Source organism: Schistocerca nitens, chromosome 7, assembly GCF_023898315.1.
Source record: "Schistocerca nitens isolate TAMUIC-IGC-003100 chromosome 7, iqSchNite1.1, whole genome shotgun sequence".
NCBI lineage: Eukaryota > Metazoa > Arthropoda > Insecta > Orthoptera > Acrididae > Schistocerca > Schistocerca nitens.
The window spans coordinates 308,370,710-308,375,709 of NC_064620.1; the positions used below are offsets into that span (position 1 = coordinate 308,370,710).

The window sequence follows — 5,000 nt, forward strand, 5'->3', positions numbered from 1 at the left end:
CGCGTCGCTCACTGTACGGATTCCGATGCTGAGCGATCAGCTATGGGCCGCCCCATCCACGTCGGTCCCCGTGGGCGTTGCACTCGCAGTCGCAAAGACTCTGGGCAATGGCTATGTGCGCTCCGCAATATATTACTGGGACGAGTAATGAGGGTCCGAGCCCCCAGTGTGGGGAAAGTGTTTCGCAGCCCTGACCCACCGGCACGGTGTTGCGTCCCCCCACCTCAAACATGTGACGTAGTCACACCACCGGTTTTGACTAATAGACAGAATGTTTATAATCATATGCCATACACCGGGGGACGATGCCGCGAGGTGTAGCTAGCTAGTGCAGTCGCACCGCTACTACTGTACAGAGATAGAACAGGCATTGACTATACATACATTAAGCTTATACGCGGCGGTGCTTAGTAATACGCGCAGTCATCGGAATATAGATAACACATACAACTGTCCCTATACATGCTGAACGTCTGTGCACACAATGTCAACCACACGTCACCCACACACTCCATCACCCACTAGTCTATGCCTGTAACAGACGCAGACACAACATCTAAGTACCAGCATGGAACAACATCCAGTGCATCCTCTCGGCCACAGTACACCATCCACACTATGATAACCAGACCGGGACGTCGAACCAGAAAACTGAATATCCCACTCTTCCTACAACCACCATTGCTCAGATACGCCACCAACACCCACACATGTCCTACACAGGGGTGCACCCAACAGCACCACACTGCCGCATCTCACAGCACATAAACAATGGCAGGAATGAAAGACACAGGTGTGCCACTCCTTTGCCACAAACACAGAACGGGCGCGCCACCTGCCATGAGCCACAAGTGCAACTGACGTGACATATCTGATAGTGCCTCAGGCGTCCACTTACTACCATCACTATCAACGAACCTCGCCACCCCACCCCCCCCCCACACACACCATCCCTTAACCCAACTTCTGCCTTAACCTAACCCAACTTCTGCCTTAACCTAACCCAACTTCTGCCTTAACCTAACCCAACTTCTGCCTTAACCTAACCCAACTTCTGCCTTAACCTAACCCAACTTCTGCCTTAACCTAACCCAACTTCTGCCTTAACCTAACCCAACTTCTGCCTTAACCTAACCCAAGTTGCGCCTTAACCTAACCCAAGTTGCGCCTTAACCTAACCCAAGTTGCGCCTTAACCTAACCCAAGTTGCGCCTTAACCTAACCCAAGTTGCGCCTTAACCTAACCCAAGTTGCGCCTTAACCTAACCCAAGTTGCGCCTTAACCTAACCCAAGTTGCGCCTTAACCTAACCCAAGTTGCGCCTTAACCTAACCCAACTTCTGCCTTAACCTAACCCAACTTCTGCCTTAACCTAACCCAACTTCTGCCTTAACCTAACCCAACTTCTGCCTTAACCTAACCCAAGTTGCGCCTTAACCTAACCCAAGTTGCGCCTTAACCTAACCCAAGTTGCGCCTTAACCTAACCCAAGTTGCGCCTTAACCTAACCCAAGTTGCGCCTTAACCTAACCCAAGTTGCGCCTTAACCTAACCCAAGTTGCGCCTTAACCTAACCCAAGTTGCGCCTTAACCTAACCCAAGTTGCGCCTTAACCTAACCCAAGTTGCGCCCTAACCTAACCCACGTTGCGCCCTAACCTAACCCACGTTGCGCCTTAACCTAACCCACGTTGCGCCCTAACCTAACCCACGTTGCGCCCTAACCTAACCTACGTTGCGCCCTAACCTAACCTACGTTGCGCCCTAACCTAACCTACGTTGCGCCCTAACCTAACCTACGTTGCGCCCTAACCTAACCTACGTTGCGCCCTAACCTAACCTACGTTGCGCCCTAACCTAACCTACGTTGGGCCCTAACCTAACCCACGTTGCGCCCTAACCTAACCCACGTTGCGCCCTAACCTAACCCACGTTGCGCCCAAACCTAACCCACGTTGCGCCCTAACCTAACCCACGTTGCGCCCTAACCTAACCTACGTTGCGCCCTAACCTAACCTACGTTGCGCCCTAACCTAACCTACGTTGCGCCCTAACCTAACCTACGTTGCGCCCTAACCTAACCTACGTTGCGCCCTAACCTAACCTACGTTGCGCCCTAACCTAACCTACGTTGCGCCCTAACCTAACCTACGTTGGGCCCTAACCTAACCCACGTTGCGCCCTAACCTAACCCACGTTGCGCCCTAACCTAACCCACGTTGCGCCCAAACCTAACCCACGTTGCGCCCTAACCTAACCCACGTTGCGCCCTAACCTAACCCACGTTGCGCCTTAACCTGCCCTGTAATTGTTAGTTATATGAATCTAGGAATTCGTGTAGCGTTGCCTAATTGCAACCATCTCAACATAGTTCACTTCGCGCACACTGTGGTGTTCTGCGTATTGATTCATTTTACGGTGCGTACCCTCACATCTTGCGAGTGTTGCTTACTTTCCACATGGTCCCGCTATCCACTGTATTGTGTACTGCAATAGGACGTATATCGCCCCCGCCCCCCCCCCCCCTCCCCTCCTGTCACCTCTAGCTCGTCGGTCAGGAGTTCGCGTGTTGAATGCGCTTCGCAGCTGTGCAATGGCATTCGCATACGTACGCTGGCCACCTTCCACGTGTTCTTTCGTGCACACGTCGCAGCGTGTATGTATGCTGATGGAGTGCGTCGTGACACACAACATCCAGGCATGCAAGACTCGTAGAAGTCGCAAATGTAGATGGATGTCTACGTTTGCTGCCCAAGTTACGCAAATGAACTGGAAATCCGTTGTTGCGCGGTTGTTCGCGCTGGAGGTGAATCGTTGATATCGACGATCGGTACAGGTATTAACCGGTTGCTTCAGCGACACCCGTCATACCCACGAACGTGAGTGGGCATGTGGGTATGAAGCGATACGCGGCGGTGGCTGGGTGGGACCGTCCCCGGCCGGTGAGGGGGGGGCGCCCGGCGTGCTGGCCGCGCGCTGCGTGGGCGCACGCGCGGCAGCCGGCTGGTGGGGGCGCCCAGTGGCAGGCGCGCCGGCTGACGGAGGCGGCAGGCGGCGCATCTGCGTGCCGGCGCACCCAGCGCGCGGCGCCGTGCGGCCAAAGTGGGTCCTCCCGGGCCCGGTGCGAAGCGCGGTGGACATCTGCAGTGTGCTGGTCCGATTGAGGACTGTGTGCGTTGAGGATGCGCCGCCGCCCGGCACTCGGCGCCGCGACGCCGTCTGCTGCTCGGTCGCCCCCGCGGTTCTCGCAGGTGGTTTGTATCGCAGCTGTGCGGATGTGTTGGCGCGTGCGCTGTGCTGGGAGAGTTCGCTTTGGCACCCAAGTGGGGCTCTGCCCCTCTGTGGCGCTGGCGTTGGAGCTGCCCGGTCACTGTTTGTGGCCGCGTGTTGTCTCCCGCCGGCAACACCACGACAGCACGCTCCCGGGCCTCTGTCGGCAGCGGCAAGCTCAGTTGGGAGCACGGGTGGTCGCACTGAAAGCGTCTACTCGCCTATCTCCGGGCGATTGCGCCTCTCTCGAACCCGACCAAGTACTTAGGACGGCGCTGCGCGCCGCCGGGACCTGAGAGGGTTTCGAGGTGTATCGTGCAGGGGAGCCCAGCCTCCTCCTGTTTGCAGAATAATTGAGCGGACGCTTGCGTGTTCGCGCGGGCCCCCGGGACACACTCCCGGGCGGCCGGCTGCTCAGCTCTAGTTGACGCAGCTCCCTGGTTGATCCTGCCAGTAGTCATATGCTTGTCTCAAAGATTAAGCCATGCATGTCTCAGTACAAGCCGCATTAAGGTGAAACCGCGAATGGCTCATTAAATCAGTTATGGTTCCTTAGATCGTACCCACGTTACTTGGATAACTGTGGTAATTCTAGAGCTAATACATGCAAACAGAGTCCCGACCAGAGATGGAAGGGACGCTTTTATTAGATCAAAACCAATCGGTCGGCTCGTCCGGTCCGTTTGCCTTGGTGACTCTGAATAACTTTGGGCTGATCGCACGGTCTTCGTACCGGCGACGCATCTTTCAAATGTCTGCCTTATCAACTGTCGATGGTAGGTTCTGCGCCTACCATGGTTGTAACGGGTAACGGGGAATCAGGGTTCGATTCCGGAGAGGGAGCCTGAGAAACGGCTACCACATCCAAGGAAGGCAGCAGGCGCGCAAATTACCCACTCCCGGCACGGGGAGGTAGTGACGAAAAATAACGATACGGGACTCATCCGAGGCCCCGTAATCGGAATGAGTACACTTTAAATCCTTTAACGAGTATCTATTGGAGGGCAAGTCTGGTGCCAGCAGCCGCGGTAATTCCAGCTCCAATAGCGTATATTAAAGTTGTTGCGGTTAAAAAGCTCGTAGTTGGATTTGTGTCCCACGCTGTTGGTTCACCGCCCGTCGGTGTTTAACTGGCATGTATCGTGGGACGTCCTGCCGGTGGGGCGAGCCGAAGGCGTGCGACCGCCTCGTGCGTGCTCGTGCGTCCCGAGGCGGACCCCGTTGAAATCCTACCAGGGTGCTCTTTATTGAGTGTCTCGGTGGGCCGGCACGTTTACTTTGAACAAATTAGAGTGCTTAAAGCAGGCAAGCCCGCCTGAATACTGTGTGCATGGAATAATGGAATAGGACCTCGGTTCTATTTTGTTGGTTTTCGGAACCCGAGGTAATGATTAATAGGGACAGGCGGGGGCATTCGTATTGCGACGTTAGAGGTGAAATTCTTGGATCGTCGCAAGACGAACAGAAGCGAAAGCATTTGCCAAGTATGTTTTCATTAATCAAGAACGAAAGTTAGAGGTTCGAAGGCGATCAGATACCGCCCTAGTTCTAACCATAAACGATGCCAGCCAGCGATCCGCCGCAGTTCCTCCGATGACTCGGCGGGCAGCCTCCGGGAAACCAAAGCTTTTGGGTTCCGGGGGAAGTATGGTTGCAAAGCTGAAACTTAAAGGAATTGACGGAAGGGCACCACCAGGAGTGGAGCCTGCGGCTTAATTTGACTCAACACGG

General features: G+C 55.1%; 1 non-coding gene across 1 annotated transcript in view; it reads left to right on the forward strand.

Moving 5' to 3' along the window:
* The first annotated feature begins 3,703 nt into the window (after positions 1 to 3,703).
* The window catches only part of LOC126197009 (small subunit ribosomal RNA), a 1,909-nt gene continuing 612 nt past the window's right edge, over positions 3,704 to 5,000 (forward strand). Inside the window, exon 1 of the ribosomal RNA XR_007539421.1 lies at positions 3,704 to 5,000. This exon is cut by the window's right edge and continues 612 nt beyond it. This is a non-coding gene — a ribosomal RNA (small subunit ribosomal RNA).